Below are 12,887 nucleotides of genomic sequence, written 5' to 3' on the forward strand. Positions count from 1 at the left end.
GGCGGCAATCCCGGGCGCCCCGCTCCCCGCCGCCCCGCCCCCGCGTCCCACAGCCCGCAGCCACTCAGGCCCGGCCTCCCGCCGCCTCCGCCAATGGCCGCGCTGGGGCGGGGGCATGCAAATGAGACGGCCGCCCGGGAGCGGGGTCCCGAGGCCATGGCACTGACCTAGGTGGCGACCGGGTGCGCGCGCCTCTGCCGGGTGCGGGCGGCTCCTGCCCCGCCTCAGGCCTTGCGACCCCGCTCCGTGGCCACCTCCGTGGGGCGGTGGGCCTGTCGCTTCCCCGCGCGCTATACACCATCCCTCCCTGCACTGCCCCTTGCCCAGTGCCCCTCACGAGATGGCCTCTGGGTCTGGGACCGGGTCGGGGGTGTGGTGGGGGGGGAGAGTGCTCTGAGAAGGGGGCGCCGAGGCAGTGGGACTGCATGGGGTGGACACCTGGGTTTCTGTCCCTTCTCTGCCAGAGATGCCACCTGGCCTGCTGTGCCCCTACCCCTCCCCTTAGGGCAGGCAAACAAACCCGGGCGCTGGGAGCACTCAGCGCCCAGCTGACAGCTGGTTATCAGCTGCGAGGCGCCCTCCCTCGCAGCTTCTGCCCACTGGGCTGAAGCCTCAGGATCCTCAGGGAAAGGGAAATCCGAGTTACAGCAGCAGGAAGCCCCTGAGTGGCCCTTGCCCTGGGGCTCTGCCTTCAGGGGTCTGGGAGGAGAAGGAGGTGGGAGGCCCCTCCCCCAGGACGTGGCTAGCCCCTTGGCCTTCTGGTGCCAGGTTCTGGCCCCAAGGAAGCCAAATGCTGACTGTCCCAACCCCATGCTGGTCCCTGGCAGACCAGTGTCCAGAGCCTGACACTTCCCCCTGGACTGTCTCCACCCAGGAGTCTCTGGGTTTTGAGCATAAGGCTGAGATGATCATGGGACCCCGGGAGTGGTGAGCCAAGATGCCCCCCAGCCGGGACTTGGGGGCAGCGAGTGTAGGCAGAAAGGCAGTGCTGCTGGGATCAGCCTCTGGCAGCTGGAGGCATGGCCTGGCTGTCCCCCAAGATGGGACAGCTATCACATGGACCCCAGCCCCTTCAGGGGCCTGAGCGCTCTCCGCTGGCAGTGCCCAGAGCCCAAATACCGATAATGGACAGGAGCTGTCTCTAGGTCAGAGGTCTGGTAAGACCCAGCAGAGGGATTCCCCAAGAGGGTCTGGCAGAGCCCTGCATGGGAGAGGCTGTGGGAAGCTAGCTGCCTTTAATCGAGAGTCACTGTGTGTCAGGCACAAGTCACCCTCAGAACTACCCTGTGAGGTGGGTGGTGCTAGGATCCCCAGTCGATCAGGTGGGAAAACTGAGGCCCAGAGAGGGGAAGAGAGCTGTCCAAGGTCACCAGGCTAGAAAGTGACAGAAACAGGATTTGTACCTGGGAACTCTGGCTCCAGAGAACACAACCTGTCCCATAGCAGCGTTGGCCCAGGAGTCCTCGGGAGACCCATCCCTCCAGGCCCTGCCAGAGCTGGGGGACAAACCGAAGGAAGCCCTCTGAGGGCCCCCGGCCTCCTTTCTTGTCTTGTGCCTCGGGACCCCCACTTCTTCCAGGCCAGTGCCCGGATGTGTGGATCAAGGGGCTTGGGGTGGGGTTGTTGAGCTCCCACTGCTGGGGCCTTGGGGACTCCAGGTGTCCTACGCTCCTTGAGGCCAATTTCAGGGTGGCTGGCCCAAGCTCTCAGCCCATGCCCACTGACCCCAGGGTCCCAGGCAAGGGGCTCCCTATTTCCTCCTGTCAGCCGTTGCCCAAGGGAAATCAGAAAGGAGTTTGGGTGCCCTAGGGGTGGGGGCTCTAGATAAGGCAACTGAGTCGAGGGTGGGGGCTAGTGCTAATGGGGTAACCAGGAAGAGTGAGTGGGGAGCCAGGAGGGGAGGAAAGCTGAAAGCAGCAGAGGAGAAATATTTGACCTTGAAACCTTTAAAATTAGGAGAATATATGTAAAAACCCAGGTCTCTGATTTCTTTTGAAAAGGGAGAGTTCTAGGTCCCTGCATCACGGCATTCTTCTTGCCTCTCTTTCCTTCCAGCCGTCCTCCTAATCTTTGATCATTATGTCCCTTGGTTCCTCCGTTTGCCATCTGTCTCACTCTCTGGAATGTAAATTGTCTGGGTACAGGAAGCAGCTTGTCTTGGTCACTGCCATATCCCTGGCAGCTGGCTCCAGGCCTCAATAAACTTACGAAATTGGTGAAAGAAACATGAGTTAGAAATGGGCCCCACTTCAGGACATGTCATTGCTAACAAGGATAAGGCAGACAGTGTCGCAATGTGCGGTGACCAGGGCTTTGTCGGGGAGGGGCCTTTGCTCCGGGCTCTGACGGTTGAACAGGAGTCCAACAGGAGACAGAGAAACTTGCTAGGTAGAGGGAATGAATACGTGCAAGCTTAGAGTGCCAGCGGGTGGGTATTCTGAGCAGAAGAGGCCAAAGTGTGGTCCAGATATATATTATATATTTAAGATTTTATTTATTTATTTGACAGAGTGAGAGTGCACAAGCAGGGGGAGCAGCAGAGGGAGGGGGAGAAGCAGGCTTCCCACCGAGCAGGGAGCCTGATGCGGGGATCAATCCCAGGACCCTGGGATCATGACCTGAGCCGAAGGCAGACGCTCAACCATCTGAGCCACCCAGGCACCCCAGGGGGCTAGATTCTAAAGTGAATTTGAATGTTTAGCATAGGAACTTGGATACTGTTCAGCGAGAAGTAGGGAGCCACGCATGGTTCCTGAGCAAAGCGGCAGAGGACGCTGCTACAGGAACAGGCGGGAGGAGGAGGGGGAGCATGGTGCAGCCTGTAGACAGGGAGGTGACTTGGAGGGGGTGGCAGTAACCGGAAGGGAGGTAATAGGGACAGAGGAGACCTCCCAGAAATACAGGATCTGCGGGCCTGCGGGTGAGGCAAGATGGGAGCCCATGGGCCAGAGACAGTGGAGGGCTGACATACAGACGGCGAGTTCTTTGCTGCCCCTCCCAATCAGGCAGGAAGGCCTCTTTCCCCCACCTTTGCTCTGTGATTGCTCTGACCGATACGTATGGCAGAAGTGACCCTGTGTCCAGTTCTGGACCCAGGCCCTATAGACGGGCAACTCCTACTTCCTGTCTCCTGGAATACTCGTTCTTGGAACCCGGCTGCCATACTGTGAGAAAGCCCAGACAGCCTTGTGAAGAATCCCAGGTGCAGGGAACCCACTTGCCACCCCGGAAGTCATCCTGGCAAGGGATGCTGTGGTCCTGGTGGATTCCGTGTGGAGCGGAAATAGCCGCCCCATGGAGCCCTGCCCCAACTGCAGATTCATGAGCACTTGGAGGGGTTCTTGTTTACACAGAATAGGTAACTAGACCAGGCTGCCAGCAAGGAGGAGGAAAAGGGACAGTTTGGTGGGAAAGATCAGGAGGGTGGCCTTGGCTGGACCTGGGATGCCCAGATTGTTGGGACGAGCTTGAGTGCAGTGTGGGGGAGGGGTGCCTGCGGCCCTCAGCCCTGCTGGCATGGGGCTGGCTCCACTGGACAGACAGGTCTACGTGTACCCTGCACCAGGCACAGAGCTGGAGCAGCCCCACATCTGTTCCCGCCTCACTCTGGATCCTCACCCCCAGCCCCTCTGGTGGCCCCCGTGCCAGGTGCCTTCACAGGCCTGAGGCCCCCAGCTCCTGCACGCTGCCCTCTGACTTGCCCTTCTGGGGGTCTGGCCCCTTGGTCCTGGAGTGACGTGTGCCGCACGTCCCCAGACACAACAACCCTCTGGGATCTATGGCCTGACACAGTCTCTCTCTGGAGCCCCATTTTCCAAGCGGGACAGCTTCACCCCCAGGTTCCACTCACCCACGGGGCCATGGTCAGGCTCAGGCAAGGATGAGGGTCAAGGATGAGCCTTGACCTTCCGGGCTCTGTTTGGAGCCCCCTCTGCCAGATAAGTACCCTTCCCTGGCCCCTCCCACCCCCACTTCTTCCTGCACTCATGTGGACACTGACGTTTGCTCTCCAGTGGATGCGCCGGGGGCTGCCTGGCCTCAGCCCTGGCCTCTGGGCTTCCTGGGGAAAGCACCCAGCCTGCCTGCTCCTGCCTCCCCGAAGCACTGAATGGAGAGTCTGTGACTGAGCAGGACAGGCCTAGGCTGGATTTCAGGGGTCTGTTAGTCAGGGGAGGAGGGGCAAAGGTCCCAAGTCTTCTGACCCCTGAGCACCTCCCATAAGTCAGTTCTAGGGAATTCAGCTGTCTGCGATCTCAGGGTAGGGACCCTGGCAGGGAAGGTGCCAGCAGGCAGAGGCCCCGGCTCGATCCCTGGCTCGATCCCTGGCTCGATCCCCAGCGTGCTGTGGGACCCGCTCCCCTCTCCCTGAAATGAGGGGGTGGGAGGAGCTGATCTCTGAGGTCCCTTCCAGCTCCAACACCTTCTGTTTTATGAAATCCACGTGAACGTTGCTATAGAGACTGCAGAGAGGAACTGCAGCAGCTCAGAATTGGACCTCCACCCAGAAGAGAGGAAAGAGTCACCTCAGGAAACAGCTGATGTCAGAGGTGTGCTCGCCCCCTCCCCCCACATCCAGGGACACAGGGGCCACACTGAGTGTCCTGCTCCTTCGAGGACACACCCCAGCTGCCGCACACTCACCTTTGCAGCACTGAGGCCCTCCCGGGCAGGTGGTAAGGGGCGGACCTCTGCCCCTGCCTGTGCGGCGAAGGGACTGTTGTGTGAGGGCTGGCGCAGTGGGTTGTTTCCTTGCAGGCCTGCCCGCAAGATCTGCCCTCGTGCTTTCCTTCCCACCGCAGCTCCGGTACTCACACCTGAGTACTCCTGGTGGTTTCAGGATGCAAAATGTGCCTGCTGTAGAGCCCGGCGCGGGTGTGTGGGGTGTGGAGCTGCTCCCATCCAGGCTCTGCAGTGAGGCCCCAGGTGGACGAGACCCCTGCCGGGAGGAGCACCACGCTCTCCAGGCATCTTTGCAGCAGAAGCACGGGTGTAAAGGAAGAAATCGGACGCCCGGGCTGCCATGATGACCGCGGAAGTCCCAGCCCAGGCTGCTCCTGCCTCCGGCCAAGTGCACAGCTTGCATCCTCTCTCCTTTTTTTCTTTCTTTTTATTTTTTTTATTTTTTTAAAAGATTATTTACTTATTTATTTGACAGAGAGAGAGACAGCCAGCGAGAGAGGGAACACAAGCAGGGGGAGTGGGAGAGGAAGAAGCAGGCTCCCAGCGGAGGAGCCCCATGTGGGGCTCGATCCCAGAACGCCGGGATCACGCCCTGAGATGCCCTGAGTCAAAGGCAGACGCTTAACGACTGCGTTACCCAGGCGCCCCTCCTTTTTTTCTTGGTTATGAAAGTGATGGATGATTTTGGAGGCATGTCAACAACACAAGAGGTAAGGGCAAGAAGAAAAGTTCTTGTTCTGCCCAGACCCTGTCCCTCGAGGGCTGTAACAAATACCGACAACAAACGCGGTGCGGCCACACAACAGCCCAAATGTATCAACCTACACTCCGGAGACCACAGGGCGGAATGAGGCTTCCGGGGCGCCCACGAGTCTCGTTCCTTCTGGGCAGAAACCTTGCCTCTTTGGCTTCCGCCGGCTTCCAGCTTTCCTTGACTCGTGGCCACCTCCTTCCAACTTCCCTTTCCCAGGTACCCTGGCCTTAGTGTCTGCCACTCAGATCTCCCCTACAGGGACACTCCTGAGTGCATTTACAGCCCCCTGGGTCATCCAGGGTAACCCCGCATCTCAAGACTTAATGGAATCACCACTGCAAGATGTCTTGCGGGGCAGGGTCACGGCCACAGATTCTGGGGACGAGGAGCTGGGTCTGTCTGGGAGCCAGCTTCCTCAGCACCGTTCCAGTCGTGTATTTTAGGGTTTTGTCTGAAACAGAGGTTCTTGGCTGAGACAGACCCTAACAATCCCTGGACGATGAATTCCTTTCTCTGTGCTATCTTTATCCAGTTTGTTTAGACGTGCAAATTATGCTCCATACGTGGCTTTATGCGTAAAAATGCATTAAATATATTGAGATGTGGCCATGCCCTCTAAGAATACATACAGAAATCACAGTCTTTGCACATTTGGTAAGATTTTTCCATAAACAGATCTGGATAAAGTATCTTTTCCTGGCGTGGCTCCGAAAAGTTTCCGATTTCTTCCTTTATGACTGGTCTATTTGGGCTTTTTATTTCTCCTTGAGTTAGTTTTAATAGTGTGTTTTGTTCTAACACATAATGATCCTATCTAGGTATCAAAAGTTTACAAACAACTGCATGTACTTTTCTTTTGTGACTTTTAACTCTATTTCTGTGAATAAACCTGTTCTTAATCATTAACGGTCCATATTTTGTTTTTATCTCTCAGTGACATTTGCCAGCAGGCTCTTTTTAAAAATCTTTTGTGTTTTGTTGTTGTTTGTTTTTTCAACATGGGGCTTGAACTCACGACCCTGAGATTGAGACCTGAGCTGAGTCAGACGATTAATGGACTGGGCCACTCAGGCACCCCATAATCTTAATTGCCTTAAATATTAAAAACAGCTCTTGATTTTATTAATTCATCCTACTCTTTCTTTTAAAATAACTAATTTATGCTCTTGGGGCCCCAGCTGGCTCAGTCATTGGAGCACAGGACTCTTGATCTTAAGGTCGTGAGTTTGAGCCCCACCTAGTTAGGTGTAGAGANAGGTCGTGAGTTTGAGCCCCACCTAGTTAGGTGTAGAGATTACTGAAAAAAAAAAAAAAACTTAAAATGTGTAGTTTGGTAAGTTTTTACATGAAATAACTAATATATGCTCTTAGGATTCTCATTTCCTTCTTTCTACTTTGTTTTGGTTTATTTTATAGTTGTTTTTCTAGAATGTTGACATGAATGCTTAGTTTATAAACTAGCTTGATTTTTCATGCATAATAATAGAAAAAGTGACGCTATCAGTTTCTCTCCATGTATAACTTTGCACCCCACAGGTTTGGTAAGATGTATGCTCGTTAGTATTCATTTCTATACAATTGATTTTAATTTTGATTTTTTTTTGCCCAAGCATTATTTATTTATTTAAAGATTTTATTTTATTTTATTTTATTTTTTTTAAAGATTTTATTTTTATTCATTCGACAGAGATAGAGACAGCCAGCGAGAGAGGGAACACAAGCAGGGGAGTGGGAGAGGAAGAAGCAGGCTCATAGCAGAGGAGCCTGATGTGGGGCTCGATCCCATAACGCCGGGATCACGCCCTGAGCCGAAGGCAGACGCTTAACCGCTGTGCCACCCAGGCGCCCCCTATTTAAAGATTTTATTATTTTTTTTTGAGAGAGAGCAAAAGAGATCACAGAGGCAGAGGGAGAAGCAGACTCGCTGCTGAGCAGAGAGCCCAATGCGGGGCTCGATCCCTGGACACAGGGACCATGACCTGAGCCGAATGCAGGCACTTCACCAACCGAGCCACCCAGGTGCCCTTATTTATTTATTTTTATTTATTCATTTAAGAGAGAGAGAGAGCAAGCTAGATCACAGCAGGGGCGAGGGACAGAGGGAGAAGCAGACTCCCCGCTGAGCCGGGGATCCCAATGTGTCCCGCATTGGGGTGCGTCCCAGGACCCTGAGATCATGACCTGAGCCAAAATTCACTAATTTTAACTATACAGTTTGTTGAGTTTTGACAGAGAATCATTTGACCACCACCGTACTCGTGATATCAAATATTTTCAAAAAAGATTTTATTTATTTGAGAGAGAGAAAGAGTGCAGCGTGAGCGGGGGGAGGGGTGGAGGGAGAAGCAAACTCCCCACTGAGCAGGGAGCCCCATGCAGGACTCGATTCCAGGACCCTGGGATCATGACCTGAGCCGAAGGCAGACCCTTAACCCACTGAGCCACCCAGGCGCCCCATAGATATTTAAGGAACAACTTCATCGAGATCTAATTGACATCCAATAACTGCACATATTTAAAGTGTACAATTTGGGGTGACTGGCTGGCTCAGTTGGAAGGGCACATGACTCTTGATCTCAGGGTCATGAGTTTGAGCCCACGTTGGGTGTAGAAGGTACTTAAATAAATAAAACTTAAAAAAAAATGAAGTGTACAATTTGGTNAGAGAGAAAGAGTGCAGCGTGAGCGGGGGGAGGGGTGGAGGGAGAAGCAAACTCCCCACTGAGCAGGGAGCCCCATGCAGGACTCGATTCCAGGACCCTGGGATCACGCCCTGAGCCGAAGGCAGACGCTTAACCACTGGTGCCACCCAGGCGCCCCCAATTTGGTAAGTTTTTAACATATGTATACACCCATGAAACCATCACTGCAATTAAGATAATGAAGGAACCCCTTGCTTCTACGTTTACCTTTCATTTACCTGGATTGTCAGGGTGTCCCGCCTTGGCCCAGGATCCTTGGCAGACAGCTCTTCAGGCCCCTCCTCGGTGGGGCATCCCTACCTTAGGGTGGGCTTGGGGGAGCCCTGCCCTGGACTCAAGATGTGGTGGGGTGAGCAGGCGAAAGGACCTGGAGCACCTCTAGAGAACAGTGTGCCCAAGGCCACTTGCTTGCCTGATCATTTCTTCTGATCTTGCCAAACTATTGTCACGAAACATAGAAGGTATTAACTGAGCTGTTCAAATTCTCTTCACCTTGTCTACTTGCTTTGTAAAGTTCAAAGGAAGGTGTAACAAAGTCTCCCACAATAGTTTTGTGTATTTTTTTTTTTAGATTTTATTTATGTATTCTAGAGCGAGCTAGCGAGAGAGAGAAAGAGAGAGAGAGAGAGAGAGAGAGAGCGAGAGCACAAAGCAGGAGGAGTGGCAGAGGGAGAAGGAGAAGCAGGCTCCCCGCTGAGCAGGGCGACCAATGCCGGGCTCCATCCCAGGACTCTGGGGTCATGACCTGAGCTGAAGGCAGACGCTTAACCGACTGAGCCCCCCAGGTCCCCAGTTCTGTGTACTGCTAACAGTTTAGCTGTGTGTGCCGATGTTCTGTTTTTGAGAACACAACGGGTCATTACATATTCTACACAAATTGTACCTCTAATTAGTGTAAAAATAAAGGACTTCTCCCCACCCCCGCCTTTTAAAAAAATCCTTTGCTTTAGTTCTATTTTCCTGGTATTAAACTGCCAACCTACCTTCTGTATGTCTTCATTTTCCTATTCTTTGTTATTTGTCTTGGTAAATAGCATTTACCTGGATTTAGTATGTCTTCTCATTATGAAAATCCTTGTTCGTTAGTAGGGGAATTTAACTAATTTACATTTATGACGATGACCCACGTGCTTGGCCTTGTTTTGCCTATTCTGATTAATATATTGATCCACCGTTTTCTTTTGTAATCCTTTCCAGGGCCGATCAGGTTTTCATCTGTCCTGCCCTCCAAGTTTTCCCTTTTATGCTGTTATCATTAACTGGGTTTTTTTGTTTGTTTGCTTGTTTGTTTTTTCCTGGAAAGAGAAAGGGAAAGAGTGGAGGGAGGGGCAGAGAGAGAGAGGGAGAGAGAGAATGTTAAGCAGGTTCCATGCCCAGCACTGAGCCTGATGCGGGACTCCATCTCACAACACTGAGGTCATGACCTGAGCTGAAATCTAGAGCCAGACTCTTAACCGACTGAGCCACTCAGGCACCCCTCATTAACTGTTAATTAAAAACCTTAAGGGGTGCCTGGCTGACTCAGTTGGTAGAGCAAGCAGCTCTTGATCTTGGGGTTGTGAGTTCAAGCCCCACATTGGGTGCAGAGATTATGTAAACAATTAAAAAAAAAACCTTTAAAAGTCCCACCTTACGATATCTTTTATCAATAATTAAGGAATTTTCCAATGTCCTCTTCCTTGAATCAAACAAGATCTCCAGCACCTTTTATTTTCTCTGTTTGTTGAAATAATATTCTAGAATTTCATTTCCAGATAATTTCTTGCTTAAAAATGTCCTATTTCAGAAATCCTTTAGAAACACTTGCACGGACTCCACAGCCAGCTTCAAACCGTCATTTAGGTTTGATTAATCTGTTTTTTTCTCATTTCGCACCTGTTTCTTATGGGTCTATCTTCCCTTATCTTGAGTCTGTCACTTGACTGGAATTAAAAGCTTGGGTTTAAAATAGAATCCCAGAAATACCACTTACTTTCTGTGTGACCTGGAAAATTTTTTAACCTCTCTGTGGCTTAGTAACCTTTATTTTCTTCTTTTTCTTTTATGTCAGCTCTACACCCAATGTGGGGCTTGAAGTCATGACCCTGAGATCAAGAGCCCCACGTTCCACCCACTGAGCCAGCCAGACACCCCGGTTACCTCGTTCAATAAAAGCAATAGGTCTAGTAGCCAGCTCCTAGAGTTGTGAAGACTCATTGGAATGACAGTGAATGAATGATGGAGAAGTGAAGGATGTGAGTTGACTCCTCTCATCTCTCAAGAAGCTCTCACCACTGACGCACTCCCTGCGCTCTCTCCCTGTCTCATCCACTTCTCCCTCTCCCTCTCGGCTGGCACTCTTCCCTCAGCCTGGAAACCTAGTCAGGTCTGTACCCTGTTAGGAAAAAAATGTTGCCACTGCTCTTTCCTCTCACATCTAAGCTTCTAGAAACAATGGGCCACATGGCACGTCTACACCCCCTCACTTGCCACCAACCTGCTGGCATCTGACTTCCTATCTAACCCCTCCACTCAAGGTGCCCTCAGTAAAGGTCATGGGTGAATACCATGCCTTCAGCTTTGTGCAGGTGACATGGCAGGATCGAGGGACAGAATGACTTAAGTAGTCAGGGCACTGACATACCTGGGGACCAGTGTTCAGCCTGCAGTAGGTAGCTCATGAATATATGTCCCCTGAATGTGTGACGCAAATCAGCACATGGAATAGGGGCTGGGGAAGCTTCCTGGAGGAGGCCCCTCAGTTGAGTCTGCAAGCATGAGTAATCATGGAGGTGGGATGGAAAAGTGTTCCAAGCAAAGGGAACAACATGGGGGAAAGGCTAGGAGGTGGGAGACTGTAGAGAGTTCTAGAAGCCCCCAGTGGGGATACATGTGGGCCTGTGCAGTGAGGAAGGACCAAGGGGGGATGTGCGGCTGCACTGTCCTCAGCCCCCACTCTGTTCCTGCAGCCCAAGCCCCTGCTGGCTTCTCCCCTGTAGCCTTTCCCTTGACTTCCACATGCTGTGCCTCTGTTTCCTCCTGCTTCTCTGGGGTGCTCTCACTCAGACTTCCTCCAGGCCCTCTTGCTTCTCTTCTAGGATGGGGTTCCCTGCCTCTGGAGTTTTTTGTCTGCCCCAGGCCTGCTCACCCCCTCCCAGCATCACGTCCTGCCTCCAGCTGCGCTCTGGGCACCTTCGCAAGTGCTCTATGGCATCGCACGTCCAGGACCTCCTCCTCACCTTTCCCTCCACATCCCTCCTCCCCGAGGGCATCTCTACCCAGCCAACAGCCTCTCCACCCATCCCAGCACCCAACTGCCAGGCGAGGCACCATCTGAGCCTCCTTTTCTCTCCCCAGTCCCAGGGCTCCTCCTTCCCCTGCCTCATCCCATCAACCCCACCTTGGCTTAGACCTCATACCAGTGTTTCCAAACTGGGCTCCCAAGTACTCCCACTGTGACTCTGCATAAACTTTCCTGAAGCCCAAATGGCTCACAGGCTCTACAGTCCCGCCCTGTTCCCCCTCGTGTCTAACTTAAGTCCCTCTCCCTACTCAGCAGGGAATTGGTCCAAGAGGCTCAGAGTTGGAGACAGGGCCTTGTGGGAGTTGAGCCCTAAGAAAGGACCTCAGTTGCCACAGCTGGACTACCCTTCCTCCACCCCCAGGTCACCTGGAGATCCTCTGCTTGTCCCTGGGTCATTTGACTGCCAGGGCATGGCAGGCAACTTAGTCCCTGTTTATCCCTGGCCTTTGCCTGCACGGGAACCTGCCTGTTCCTCCGGGGATCTTTCCTGAGAGCTGGCTCTGGGCTGAGTGTGATCCTCCCCCAGCCCTAAGACATTGGCTTGCTATTTCTATGACACGGATGAGGACAGTGAGGGATGTAGGTGCCACTTCATGCCCAGGTGAATAGCAGAGCTGCAGGGTGTCCCACAGTGATCCTGCTTGGGTTCTCCCAGTGAGAGGTAGCAGGACGTGGGCCCAGCACTTGTGGGTTTAGCTGAGGTTTACCAGCTAGTTTAAAGAGAGACAGAACCTAGAGAGGAAGTCGGGAAGCCTTGGAATGCAGCCTGGCCCCGGGTCTCAGGACAGTGGGATGGGGGCCTCCCCCATGTGGGTGTCCGCGGACTTCTCCCTGTGACCCCTCGTTCAGCTTAGGTCAGGCATCCTCCCGTGGCCCCACGGTGGAACAATTTTATCACTTCTTCATTAAAAGTTGAGATACATAGCGTAAAATCCACCCTTTTAAGAGCACGATTCAGTGATTTTAGTATGTTTACAAAGCTGTGCACCCACCGCCACTACCAATTTCAGAACGTCCTCACCATTCCGGAAGGAAACCTCATATCCACTAGCAGTTACTCCCCATCTCCCGCCCCCCAGCCCCGAGAGCCACTAGAGTGCTTCGGTTTTAGATTTGGTGGATCGCAGGTGCCCTCGGCCGGCGGGTGGGCGGCTGCGGGGATGCTGCGCTGGCCCCGCCCCGCTGAGGCCCGCCTCGGAGGAACGCCAAGACAGGACGCCTACCACGTGCCAGGCGCTGGGAAAACGGCGGAGACGCCACGGGGCAGAGGCGCTCCAAGATTGCCCGCACAGCCGTGACGCTCGCGACTGCGGAGGGCTCAGGGGCGCGGACGCGGCGGGGACCTGAGGCCGCAGGGCGCGGGAGGGCGCGAGAGGGCAGCTGCGCAGAGGCCCAGCCACCGCCGCCGCTCCCGGGGGAAGACAGCCGGAGGCCGCCCGACGTCCCTCCCGTCCCGTGAGAAGAGGGG

Source organism: Ailuropoda melanoleuca, chromosome 10 (assembly GCF_002007445.2).
Source record: "Ailuropoda melanoleuca isolate Jingjing chromosome 10, ASM200744v2, whole genome shotgun sequence".
NCBI classification, from domain to species: Eukaryota; Metazoa; Chordata; class Mammalia; order Carnivora; family Ursidae; genus Ailuropoda; species Ailuropoda melanoleuca.